The sequence below is a fragment of the Poecile atricapillus genome, chromosome 9, assembly GCF_030490865.1.
Source record: "Poecile atricapillus isolate bPoeAtr1 chromosome 9, bPoeAtr1.hap1, whole genome shotgun sequence".
Taxonomy (NCBI): domain Eukaryota; kingdom Metazoa; phylum Chordata; class Aves; order Passeriformes; family Paridae; genus Poecile; species Poecile atricapillus.
The window spans coordinates 5560851-5574938 of record NC_081257.1 but is presented as its reverse complement, the minus strand read 5'-3'; the positions used below and the strand labels follow the sequence as shown (position 1 = coordinate 5574938).

General features: G+C 42.9%; 1 protein-coding gene across 1 annotated transcript in view; it reads right to left on the bottom strand.

Annotated features, from left to right (window-relative positions):
* Positions 1 to 14088, bottom strand: part of ATP2B2 (ATPase plasma membrane Ca2+ transporting 2) — a 398648-nt gene that overhangs the window by 248716 nt on the left and 135844 nt on the right. The window contains exon 3 of the mRNA XM_058845506.1: positions 9287 to 9386. The gene's annotated coding sequence lies outside the window, so the exon portion shown is untranslated. The remainder of the gene's footprint in view (positions 1 to 9286; positions 9387 to 14088) is intronic.

The following is a 14088-nucleotide window of genomic DNA, read 5'->3' as shown; positions in this document are numbered from 1 at the left end:
TGATAGCACCAATAAAAAAAAAAGCCTCAGAGCACTCTCCAGAAATCTATCGTGAAAATCAAGTGAGAAGTAATAAATTTGCATTTTCTGTAAGACCTTGCATTTAAACATATTCTTAAATACTTTGTGAGTTTCAGGAGCTGGCTGCAGACCATGTGTTGCTTGAGTACATAAAAAGTAAAGCATCACTTCACTGAGCACTGAAGCACCAACATCTGCAGGGAGAGATTATGGGGAAAATCTAAAAGGAGATTCAGGAACAAGTTGCTCAATCCATCCAAATGGTGCAAAAGATGGAGAAGCCAAAGAATTCAAAACCTGTGCCTTGGAATGTGACAGGGCCAAGTAAGGGACAAAGCAGGAGCCTGGAGTCAGGGCCAAGGTGGTGGTGGGCAGTCCCATCCTGGAACAGTCACAAACTCCTCTCCAGCTGCATTTGAAGGAATCTCCAGCTCAGGGAAAGCCACGCAGGAAGGTCAGTGGATCACAGAGCCCTGCAAAAGCTGGGCAGCATCACATACACATTCAGGATAGGTATTAATATCCCTGGCTTAGATCAATTCTCCAGGGGGAAAATGGATTGTGATGGGAAATGATTGGCTCAGCAAACTGAAAGCAGAGAATTCACCCACAGTGCTGCTGTAGGAGAAGACAATTCCTGAAGTCAAGGGAATTCTAACAGCCATGACCAAGAGCAGGCAAAACACAGACCTTAAAGCTGCTGAACAGGATCTGTGAGCTCAGTGTACATTCCAATAAGGACCAGGTGAGAAAGAAACTTCTTTGTCTAAAATGATCTCAGGCTGAGCTCAGCAAGGAGCTGCACTTGCAGGGTGAACTGGAAAAGAGAGGAAAGAGCACCAAAGTCAAGGAAAGATTTTCCAGCACCCAGGAAAGCAATAAAATCAGCTGGGGAGAAAAAAAAGAAATCCCCTATCCAGACTCTGCAGTTCAGTTTCTCCCTTAAAAAGGGAAATTTAACACGGAAATGCCAGAGAAAGTGGAGGAATCAGCAAAGCAAGCTCAGGTGGGGTCATGTGAGGAAAAATTCACTTTTCCATGGGATCAAAAGGAAATGCTTCTCTCTGCCTTTCAGGGGTGAATTTGTACGATGTAGAATGCTCTGAGTATCAAGCAAGGCTTGGCACATATCCCCTTGAAACAGAGTGTGAATAAAGACAAATGTTAACACGCTCCTTTGTGAGATTTGGTTTCTGCGTATTAGCATTTGAATTGTGCTCAGCCCTCTGTGTGTGTCACATTAAGAAAATTCCCATTTCTGTGCTCTGCATTAGGAGAAACCAGCAGAGATCTGGGCTCCAGGAAGAGCCAGAAGCCAATAAAAATCCAGGAGAACACCTACGAACCCTGTACCATCAAAGAGCCAGCCAAGGAGAACCCTAAAGCAGCAAACAGCACCCAAGAATTTCCCTCGGTGGGAGGCAGCTCTTAATCGATCACAAGCAATTTATTGATATTACCAAGGATTGCTCCAAAGTCAGGAGGAATTTCTCATTCACAGCTGCTCCCTGGAGCACTTTGTCTTTCCTCAGAGAGGGAAATGTGTCCAACAGCACCTGCAAGGAGCTCCCATTGTTCCTACAGAGGTGGCCAGCCCTGAAATTCTGAAAAATGCCTCTTTTCAAAAAGTTACTGAGCAACACCCCAGGAAAACACTCAGAACGCTCAATTAACCACTGCCTGCCAATCCTCAAAGCAGCTCTTTTGGTGACAGTGAAGCTAATCCACCTAGGAAGAAAGTGGATTCCTGAAGCAGGAAAAAGAAATATCCCCAACATGCAAAACTAAAATATATTTTAAAAAACCAAAAACCTATAATAAAATCAATATTATAAAAATACTTTCGTTGTTACTATGAACTGTTATCTTTTGAGTGATATTTAATATTTCCAAAGATTTTTAAATCAGAAAAGTGTATCAAAAGTAGTAAGAAAGAAAAAAAATTACAACAGTAATTAGTAATAGAGTATTAAAATGTGATCTAAAAAATAAAATCTTTCAATCATGTTCTAATGTGAAAGAAAATTCCACAGAAACTTTACTTCCTGGACATGGCAGGAATTATCCTGCCTGGCTCCCACAGCTACACAGAAGTCAAACCAGGGCCAGTCATTTATATTCATTTATAAACTGATATAAATCAAACACATTCCCTCCTGTCCCTCAAACAGGCACTGAAATCTCACCTGACTCTTCCTCCCCAGCATTACTCAATTCCTTGGAATCCTGGGGAGCACAATCGCTCTGTTCTCTCTGCCAGAGAGGAAAAGGAAAACCAGCTCCTGACACCGAGGGGTTTTGCCATTTTTAACAGCCAGGTCACACCAAGACAGGTGAGAATTGCTTAAATCCCAAGGTAACACTCATTAATTAGAAAATTAATTGACATAACTTCATGTTAATCCATCCAAGGGACGATTTGAAACAAACACACAATACAGAATTCAGCAGGAATAGGTTCCATATTTTTTTGGTTTTGTTTGGGTATTTTTTTAATCCTGATTTTATCCCATTAAGATTCCATTAATCTTTTTGCCCTTGTGTTTCCACCTTGTATTTTAACCTACTGCTCAGGAGTCTGATGAGATGTTTAGGCAACAGAACACATGGAGAGGTTTGCACAGCCATGCTGTACAACCTCACAGGGCCACAGTTCCCATCACCTTTAAAACAGGGATAAAAATCCATATTTATCTAATGCACTTCTAAGATCTACTGATGAGAACCCCATGCAAGAACTCCTGTCAGCTGTTACCCTCTCACTGAGTATGGCTGTGCTGGAATATTACCCTTCCTGACCTCTGAAAATAACATAAAATTGAAATGAAGCAGTAATTGTATGATTATAAAATGTCACTAACATCACACAGTAAGAAAAGACAATTTAATTAAAGGAAGTTTGAGCTTCAAAGGAGGAAGAGTTCAGATTCATTCACAGAAATTTATATATTTAAATTAGTTGTGCAAAGAGAAGATGAATGTACAGGTAGCTCTAGGGAAGAGTTCAGATTCATTCACAGATATTTCTGTATTTAATTCAGTTGTGCAAAGAGAAGAAGAATATATAGGTTTTGTAGGGACAGATCTGCTCTGCTTCTCCACAACTCCTCTGAAGGAGCAGCATCACTTCCACCAGTGCCAGAAAAACCTGAAACAACAGGTTTTTAATTCTTCCCCTTCAAATGCTGGGGACAAAAGCAGCACAGAAATTGGATGGATGGATGGATGGATGGATGGATGGATGGATGGATGGATGGATGGATGGATGATGGATGGATGGATGGATGGATGGATGGATGGATGGATGGATGATGGATGATGGATGATGGATGATGGATGGATGGATGATGGATGGATGGATGGATGGATGATGGATGGATGGATGATGGATGGATGGATGGATGATGGATGGATGGATGATGGATGGATGGATGATGGATGGATGGATGGATGATGGATGGATGGATGGATGGATGGATGGATGGATGGATGGATGATGGATGGATGGATGGATGATGGATGGATGGATGATGGATGGATGATGGATGATGGATGATGGATGGATGATGGATGGATGGATGGATGGATGGATGGATGGATGGATGGATGGATGATGGATGATGGATGGATGGATGGATGATGGATGGATGGATGGATGGATGGATGGATGGATGGATGGATGGATGGATGATGGATGATGGATGATGGATGGATGGATGATGGATGGATGGATGGATGGATGGATGGATGGATGGATGGATGGATGGATGGATGGATGATGGATGGATGGATGGATGGATGATGGATGATGGATGATGGATGATGGATGGATGGATGGATGGATGGATGGATGGATGGATGGATGGATGATGGATGATGGATGGATGATGGATGGATGGATGGATGATGGATGGATGGATGGATGGATGGATGGATGGATGGATGGATGGATGGATGATGGATGGATGGATGATGGATGATGGATGGATGATGGATGATGGATGGATGGATGATGGATGATGGATGGATGATGGATGATGGATGGATGATGGATGATGGATGGATGGATGATGGATGATGGATGATGGATGGATGGATGGATGATGGATGATGGATGGATGGATGGATGGATGGATGGATGGATGGATGATGGATGGATGATGGATGATGGATGGATGGATGATGGATGATGGATGGATGATGGATGATGGATGGATGGATGATGGATGATGGATGATGGATGATGGATGATGGATGGATGGATGGATGATGGATGGATGGATGGATGGTGGATGGATGGATGGATGGATGGATGATGGATGATGGATGGATGATGGATGATGGATGGATGGATGGATGGATGGATGATGGATGATGGATGGATGGATGGATGGATGGATGGATGGATGGATGGATGGATGGATGATGGATGGATGGATGATGGATGATGGATGGATGAATGGATGGATGATGGATGGATGGATGATGGATGGATGGATGGATGATGGATGATGGATGGATGGATGGATGGATGGATGGATGATGGATGGATGGATGGATGGATGGATGGATGGATGGATGGATGGATGGATGATGGATGGATGGATGATGGATGGATGGATGGATGATGGATGGATGATGGATGGATGGATGGATGGATGGATGGATGGATGATGGATGGATGGATGGATGGATGGATGGATGGATGGATGGATGGATGATGGATGGATGGATGATGGATGATGGATGGATGGATGGATGGATGGACGATGGATGATGGATGGATGATGGATGGATGGATGGATGGATGATGGATGGATGGATGGATGATGGATGGATAGATGATGGATGGATGATGGATGATGGATGATGGATGGATGGATGGATGGATGGATGATGGATGGATGGATGGATGGATGGATGGATGGATGATGGATGGATGGATGGATGGATGGATGGATGGATGGATGGATGGATGGATGATGGATGGATGGATGATGGATGATGGATGGATGGATGGATGGATGGATGGATGGATGATGGATGGATGGATGATGGATGGATGGATGGATGGATGGATGGATGGATGGATGGATGGATGATGGATGGATGGATGATGGATGGATGGATGGATGGTGGATGGATGGATGGATGGATGATGGATGGATGATGGATGATGGATGATGGATGGATGGATGGATGGATGATGGATGATGGATGGATGATGGATGGATGGATGGATGGATGGATGGATGGATGGATGGATGGATGGATGATGGATGGATGGATGATGGATGGATGGATGATGGATGGATGGATGATGGATGATGGATGGATGGATGATGGATGGATGGATGATGGATGGATGGATGGATGGATGATGGATGGATGGATGATGGATGATGGATGGATGGATGGTTGGATGGATGGATGATGGATGGATGGATGGATGGATGGATGGATGATGGATGGATGGATGGTTGGATGGATGATGGATGGATGGATGGATGGATGGATGGATGATGGATGATGGATGATGGATGGATGGATGATGGATGGATGATGGATGGATGGATGGATGATGGATGATGGATGGATGGATGATGGATGATGGATGGATGGATGGATGGATGATGGATGGATGGATGGATGGATGGATGGATGATGGATGGATGATGGATGGATGGATGGATGATGGATGATGGATGGATGGATGATGGATGGATGGATGGATGGATGGATGGATGGATGGATGGATGGATGGATGATGGATGGATGGATGGATGATGGATGGATGGATGGATGGATGGATGGATGGATGGATGGATGATGGATGATGGATGGATGGATGGATGGATGGATGGATGGATGATGGATGGATGGATGGATGGATGGATGGATGGATGGATGGATGGAGCTGTCTCTGACATCACCTGCAAACCAGATTTTGTAGACATCTCTCATTGTTTGGGAAGAGCTGATGGAAAATTTGTGCAGGGAACTGTGATGAAGTGGGACTCAGAGCCCCTGCTTTGCTGTTTGCCACCAGTGGAGGTGGCAGAAGTGACAAAATCTGTTTGCCAAAGATTCTCTCACTACTGGAGAAGCCCAGAGTTCCAGAGGCTTCCCAGTGCCCTGCATTTACAGGCCAGGAGGGAAAAGCAGGTGCAGCTACACAAGACAAAACTATTTCTCCTGCTTTCCATGCCCAGTTCCAGCTGGCACTTCAGTGCTGAGCAGCACAGAAATAACAGCACAGCCCAAAGTATCTCCTTAATAACTCCAATAAATCACAGGGATGACAAAACAAAACCAGGAAGGATTTCACATGGGAACATCTTTAAGAGAGGACAACACCTGCAGCTGCCTTTGAGAAGAGATAATCCTTGTGGGCTCCTGGGCTCAGCAGACACATTCCCAGAGCATTCCCAGAGCATTCCCAGAGCATTCCCAGAGCAGTGGGACCTCCTGGCTCTTGTCTAGAGCTCCTGCCAAGGTCTGATCACAGCAGGTGTTGCCTGTTCATCAGTGCAAACAGCAGCACCTTCTGTGTGCAGCCTCAGCTCTGGTTGGGAGGGAAGTTAAACAGATGAATCCAGGGATTAACCCCATTTTATCCTGGAATGGGACGGGAGAGGCTGAAGGATATAGGAAGGTTTGTTTAGGGACGTTAGCATTTTTTATCTCTACGAGCTCACTGAGTTGTTTGGTTGTGCCTGGCAGCTTGCCTTCCACAACAGGGATTGAAACTATTATACTGAGAAATAGAGAAAATTACAGTATTTCAAACTCTGCTTATTTCTCTGAAAAAAAGAAAAAAAGAAAAAAAAAAAAAAAAGACAAAAAACCTCTGGAAGCTTTTCTTTTTTTTTTAATAACAGAATGACTAAGTTCCCTCTCTAGTAACTCTGTCTTTGCTTTTCAGCCTCTTACAGACATTTAAATGTCTGACAAATAGATTATAGACTACTTGTTTCAAGAGTTTGGGGGGGGAAATGAAGCTCGAATCTGTAGTACTTTGAAAGACAAGCACAATATTTGGTCTGCACAGCTTGTGGCACCTATTAAAACCTTCATTAAAGCACCAGTGGCAAACTGCTGCTGTCAGGGAGAAGTGATGCTGAGCACTCTGCAATACTTGATGGTACAGTTGCCCACACAGTCATCATGACCATGTTTTCATTCTTCTCTATGGTGAAAAAATATAGGCACCTACCAGAACATTTTGATGTAAGTTAGGTTAGCTTTAGCTAAAAGAGCCCATCAAACATTTCCATGGAGGTGAGAATTACAGGTACACTCATCACCTGAGTGGAAATCCATCTGGAAATTACCAGTGGAAAAAGAGAGCAAATCTTTGAATAATTTCTCTCCACATTTACATTATATAATATTCTGAATGCATTAAAGCTGTGCAAGTGCCACTCTGCATAATATAATTATTTTATAAACTCCCTAGCACAACAGTTGTTGTTTCAGGTTTTTCAATGTACAATATAGAAAAATTAATCTGAAACAAGCCTGTGCAGTATTCTGCATAGCAGCTACACAGAACCTAGAGCTCTACTCGACAGAGAGCTTCCTTCATTACCCACAGAAAACCAGCAAAGCCTTTTAATCTGAGATTTTTCGTTTCTTTGTGCTTCTCCCATTGAGGTTTAAGTCTGTTCCACACACTTCATAGGAGAGGGAGAGTTCTGTGAACAGACACCCAAAGCAACAGGTTGCTCTTGTTACCTTTCTGTTTCCCATGCTTATTTGTTGGAAAAAGGGTGTGATTCTTCTCTCTCTTCCCTAATAACTTGTTAGCTAATCTCAATATTTTTTGGAATATATTTATTGTTGTCATAAAGCAAATTTGCTCAGACATCTCCTTGCAAACATAAAAATCAATACTAAGCTTATATTTCACTCTACAAAGCTCTATTTCACAGTTAGTACTTACTAATTTTTCTTTATTGCTTCTACTATTTCATAAGCCCCAAACTTACTTGGTAGTGAGTGTAATTTTCCCTTTTTTCTCTAATAGTTTGAATATTATACCCCATTTTCCCTCCTTGGTTAATGAACCTTCAGCAACAAGAGAGGTAACAAATGCAAATACAGGTTGTACATGCATTGTATCACCACTTGCAAGTCACTAGAATCACTTGCTATTCAAGAGAAAATTCAGAATAAATACCAGCTTGTTCCTTCCACTTAAAAAATAATGGAATTTTTCTACAATCAGTGGCAGTTGGGCAATGCAATTTTAACAAGATTATGAAGTTCAGCCAACCCAGCCTGACTGGCTTTCAGTGCAGTTATAACTAAAGAAAAGCTGGAGATGATGTGGTGCTGTCCCATACCTGATAGCACTGGCTGGATTCCTGCTCATCTAAGTGGAACATCCTGTAAATGTATGGCTTCCAAAATTTAATAATTAAATCCCCACCACCTGGTTACAAAAATTAAAGTCTCATCACTGCTAAGGCAGATCATTTCCCCACAAGTGAAAAAGGATAAATAAGATTCACACCACATCAAACACGATGACAAATGTATCAGCACTCCACCTGCATCTAACAATTTTATTAAGTTGAGCTTATAAAACTTAGTTTGTGATATAGATCAAAAAAAAATAATTAAGTCATGCACTATAACTGCTGGAACTTTCATTTCTGCATCCCCACATTTGCAATCCAGACTCTAATACTTTACCTGACAAATTCCGGTTTGTGAGTAAAATTGAGGGTTCGCCTTATGAAGAAGAAATTTATAATTGTGGGGAAAAAAGCCTTGTCTAAATCAGGTACAGAGGAAGCATTATTTAATCCAAAATCCCAGAGTCTGGGGGCTGTGGGAGAATGCAGAATTCTGCCAGAGGTACCTGTTGGCAGAGGTGCCAACTCCTCCTGCACCACTTCTGTGCTGGGATTCAGCACCTCCTCACACAACCCGCCAGCAGTGCCCTCCAAAACAGGTTTGTCACATTCCCTGATCCCACATTTCACATAACACAACGAAAAGACACAGCAGATTGATCTTCCTAGCTGAGGGAATCTCTCCTTAAACAATGTAAAATCATCATTATGTAGAAAAAATCCCAGGTAGTAGTGTGGTAAAGCGAACAGAGCACTTCTGCGTCCATGGCTGGCATCACCAAGCCAAAATTCAAGATTCTCTTTACCAATAAAAGTGAATTCTTCAAGAATTTTCCAGAATTTCTAGGAAGTTACAACAGTAGTTTTTTTTCATTTGAGGAAAAGAAAAAGAAACAACTTACAGTTGTCTTGTAAAAATGAGCGAGTGCTTCATAAACAGGGTTCTGAGTCACATAACCAGCTGGGTCTTCTCGTGTTGGCTAATCAATCTTGATTTCAAAACTGGAAGAAAGAAAGAAGATAATTAGACTCGACAAACCCCAGAGAATTTAGCAAATTAATAGAACAAACAAGGATTGATCTAAAGGATACCCCACAGGAGAAACAGATCCAAGAGCAAACATCCAGTGTCATAAATAGTTAGGGACATTTTGCAGTAAAATAAAGTGATTAAAAAGTTCCGACTCTGTTACCAAAGATGTGAATTAAAAGCTCAACAACACAGGCCTCAGTCCCAATGTTACCTCTTCTTTCCCATTTATCAGAGCTGTAGCCCTCTGACCTCTCATATTTATAAATAAATGTGATTTTTAATGGTTTTGGAGACTGAAAACTCAGTGTGTGTGTGTGTCTGTGTGAGAGGGAAAGGCTGGCAAAGAGGGCAGGAGCAGAGGGGACACATTCCTCTGGTTTTCCTTGCATGACATAAGAACTTGGAAGGGAATAATTGAGAGGCCTTAAGGCCAGCACAGCAATGTCATTGTGAACTTTGTGGCTGTTTTCATGAGATGCTCAGGAGGGTGCAGGCAACGACAGCAGCTCTGCAAGGAGAGGCCCTCCTTGGACGGGCTGCAAGTGTTCCATGGGAACACATCCCCACTGCACCGTAGGACAGACAAAAAGAAATCCATTTCCCATGTTTTGGTATCAAAAGGGAGCTGCTGTGCTCCAGCACGATGCCATTTTTGACCCAAGGCACAGAATTCCATTCGGTTCCTCTCATGTCAAACCACAGCATATGGCAGAGCCAGAGGGGACACTCCTGGGAGAGCAAACAGCCACTTCTGACTTGTAAGTTCCAGCTAATGATCAATTCATCACACCCCTCAGTAAATCATGTTTGGATTCAGCTTGCAAAAGCTGGATTGTTTAAGGCCCTTTGAACACCATGTGAAAACATCTTTCATTATAAATGAGGATTTCCCTGCAGACACCAGCAAGACCACATCTGCTTCATCTCAGATTAGCAGAAAGGAGTGAGCTTCCCCATTCTCCTGCCACTAAGTGTCAGCTCTGCCAGGTTTTGCACGTCATGGGCTTTATTCAGTCTCCACCTTGTGCCCAAATGAACATTTAAACTATCCAAACACATTTCAGTTCTGTATTGCTGGCGTTTGTAGGAATTGTTTTAGGTATAGCATATCCCTTAAATATTCTTATATAACTTAGGTCAGTTCAGCTTGTATCATTTATCTGGGACTTCCAGGACAGGGACACCATTCCTTCATAAACTACATTTCAAATATATTGTGAAGTGTCATGCATAACACAGTGCTCCAGGAGCACACATCATCTCCAGACTTCCCTCGTGTCTGTGGAAGTCAGTGGGAGCTGGGGGATGAAAAGATGGACCAGCCATGGGGAGAAGGACTTGGAAGTGCTGGTGGATGAGAGACTGGACATGCCCCAGCTATGTGCTGGGATCCCAAATCTCCCTGGGCTGAGCCCCAGCGTGGGCAGCAGGGGAGGGATTGGGATTGTGTCCCTCTGTCTGTCCTGTGCCCAGGTGAGACCCCACCTGCAGAGATGCCCCAGCCCTGGGCCAGCACAGGAGGGACCTGCAGCTGCTGGAGGCACCAGAGGAGGCTCCAGGGGGAGCAGAGGGATGGAGCAGCTCTGCTGGGAGAGCTGGGATTGTTCACCTGGAAAAGAGAAGTTTTGGGGTGCCCAAATCATGGCCTTGCAGGGCCTGAAGTGGCTGCAGGAAAGATGGAGAGAGACTCTTTACAAGAACCTTGAGTGACAGGACACAGGGAATGGCTCCCACTGCCAGAGGGCAGGGATAGATGAGATATTAGGAAAAAAATCCTTCCCTGTAAGGGAGGCCCTGGCACAGGTGTCCAGAGCAGCTGTGGGTGCCCCTGGATCCCTGGCAGTGCCCAAGGCCAGGCTGGACAGGGCTGGGAGCACCTGGGACAGTGGGAGGTGTCCCTGCCATGGCAGGGGTGGAATGAGATGATCTTTAAGGTCCCTTCCAAGCCAAGCCACCCTCTGATGTGACTCTATGGTGTTTAATGGCAAGGGATGCACAGCCTTGCACTGCCCTGACACAGGGCACTGGCAGTGAAGGAAGAACACTGAACCTGCCTGATAAAAACAGGAGCCCATGCAGGATCCAGTCTGAAATCCCAGCCCCAACACCCTGTCTACCAAAGAAAATATGACTTCTGGAACAGGTTTCTAACCAAATATTTATTATCAGGCTGTACCACCAGGTGGCAAGATTGCAAAATAAAGGAATTTTTAATATTGTTCCTATATCCCACTCAGTCAGGGCAGCTTCAAGGACCCCTTGCTAGGCCATGGTGATTGTTTTGGGAGGGCTTGGGTGAGTATTTAACACATGCCCACATGGGGCTGCAAAATAAAGTATTTTAATTTTTAATTTTATTTTAACTTTTCTCTTCCACTCTTCATGTAGCCAATAGTCAAGGGCAATGCAAGATTCCCAGTACACGAAAAAGGAAATTGTGGCCACCAGCTGCACGGCTTTGAAGAATTTGGTTTTGCCACTGTTTTCATCCTGCTCCTTCTTTCCCTGATAACCAGTTTAACCTTTCCAAAAGAGCCTAAAACCTGACATGTCTGCAGGGAACCACATAATAAATGGGAATACAACTCAAAAAGATTAATAAAATTACTTTGCAAAGGGAGAGTAAAGACTTTACACAGAGTATACTTAAAATCATTTGGGTATTTTTTTTCCCATGTATTTTAATTTCTCAGCTGCTATCCCAATTATCTATAAACCAAGACACAGGGCAGTTCTAAGTTCTACACTAAAGGTGTAGGCCATGGACATATGAGCTCAGCAGTTTAAAGGGCTGACTTTTATAATATGTTATTTTACAGCCCATTTGAATTCAAAACTTAGGAAAAATATAAATCTCCAGTAATAACTTGGAAAACTCTCTCTCTAATGTCTCGCCCCTTGATCACAAAGGACACCACGTGAGCATCCAGTCCACATGATGTGATTTATTTACATCTGTACACACACAGATAGACATTTGGCTAAATAACAGCATACAAAATATTAGTAAAGCAAATACTGGTAACCAGACCAAGCTGCTGAGAAACTCTACCTGACCCAGAGATATGCAGCACAAAAACCACAATGATTCCAGAAATAGTTTAGGGACTTTTTCCCTTCCAATTGTAGCATTGCACCTGCTCCATAACACACAGCTACACTTCACAGATGCTTAAAATATTGTCATTATCCCTGGAGCTAGAAGAAATTAGGTAGGTGTAAAATAATCAGAATGTCAAGCACATTAAATGTCAAGCATAAATAAGAACCAAAATTGGAATCTCTCAAAGATGCTGGTACTCCCACAGTTGGGCAAAAAGTGTTAACTTCAATAACTGCCACCATTTGGGACTTGTATTATTATACAAACCACAAAATTCTCTGCCTTAATGACATCAGCTTGAAAGATGATTTGGCAATAGAAAGTAGAAATAAATGTTATCCAAAACATCCAGAAAACTTCCTGCCCCAAAATAGATTTTTATTTGAGACTCCTCAATTCAAACACTCCAGGGTATTGAAATTTAAAAGAGAAATAAAAAATCCAAAGGACTTTGAAGGAAAAGGGATGAGTAATACATGAGCCTGTGTTACATGAGATGGCACCAAAAATATAAACTGCAAAATAAACTGCCGAGTTATGTTCCCTCAACCAATAAAACAAATAACTTGTTCAATCAACTTTTAGTTCCATAATCTAATCATCATGAAAATTAAAATCAAGCACTCTTTCCCAAGTGAATATATACTAACTAAATATTTTAAATTGAAGATACCTAAAAACTAAATTAGATTGAAACCCTTTCAAGAGAGATTTGCTTTCATCTAAGTTCATACCATCCCAGCAGAAAGTCCAGAAATCTAGACTGTAGTTAACTAAAATAAAAGCTTGAAAAAAAATATATTAAAGCACAAATTAAAGCACAAAGCACATTATGCCATACTTAAGAAGTAACACCTATTCTGAAATGTCCAGTGAAATCCACACAAGTGTCTTGGTTTTTTTTGGTCTGGAATTTCTGGAATTGGTTCTTTCCCCGTTACCTATTAAACTTTCTATTTGAACTGCACAGCCAAAGCAGATTTACAGGAGATTCAGAGCTTGGGAATGGCTTTGCTTTGAGGGCTTCAGCTGGGAAATGCCCTGTGGCCCTGGAGAAACCGTGACTCCATCACAGAGATGTTTGCGTGGCCAGAACCCGCCACAAAACACGGAGCACTTACATGTTCATGTGGAAGAGATTCATACCCTTGGACAGAGGCAGGACTGAAACTTTTCTCATCCCTGCTCATCCTTTGAGCCACGGGGCAAGAGCTCTTCTCTTTCTGGGAAGAGCTGGAACAGAATTAATGGTCTGCCAGGAGGATCAAGAGGAACAGGGCTGAGGTCACCAGAGCCTTTGGCCAGAGCAATCTGTCGGCCCAGGGGAGCAACGACACTGATCTGATTTGCAGCAGTCGAGCACCCAGGTTAGCACATCTCCACGGGACCGTGTTCCTCAGGAGGAAAAACACTCCAGGAAGCTGAGGTTTAGAACCCCAATCTTCCTTCAAAGCTCCAGAAAACCCCGCACACCTCATGCCTCCACCTGCGAGAGCTGTGCCGTGTTTCAGGTTTCCAGAGCACGAGAGAAAACGCTCAAACTCACAAACTTATCCAATTTTACAATG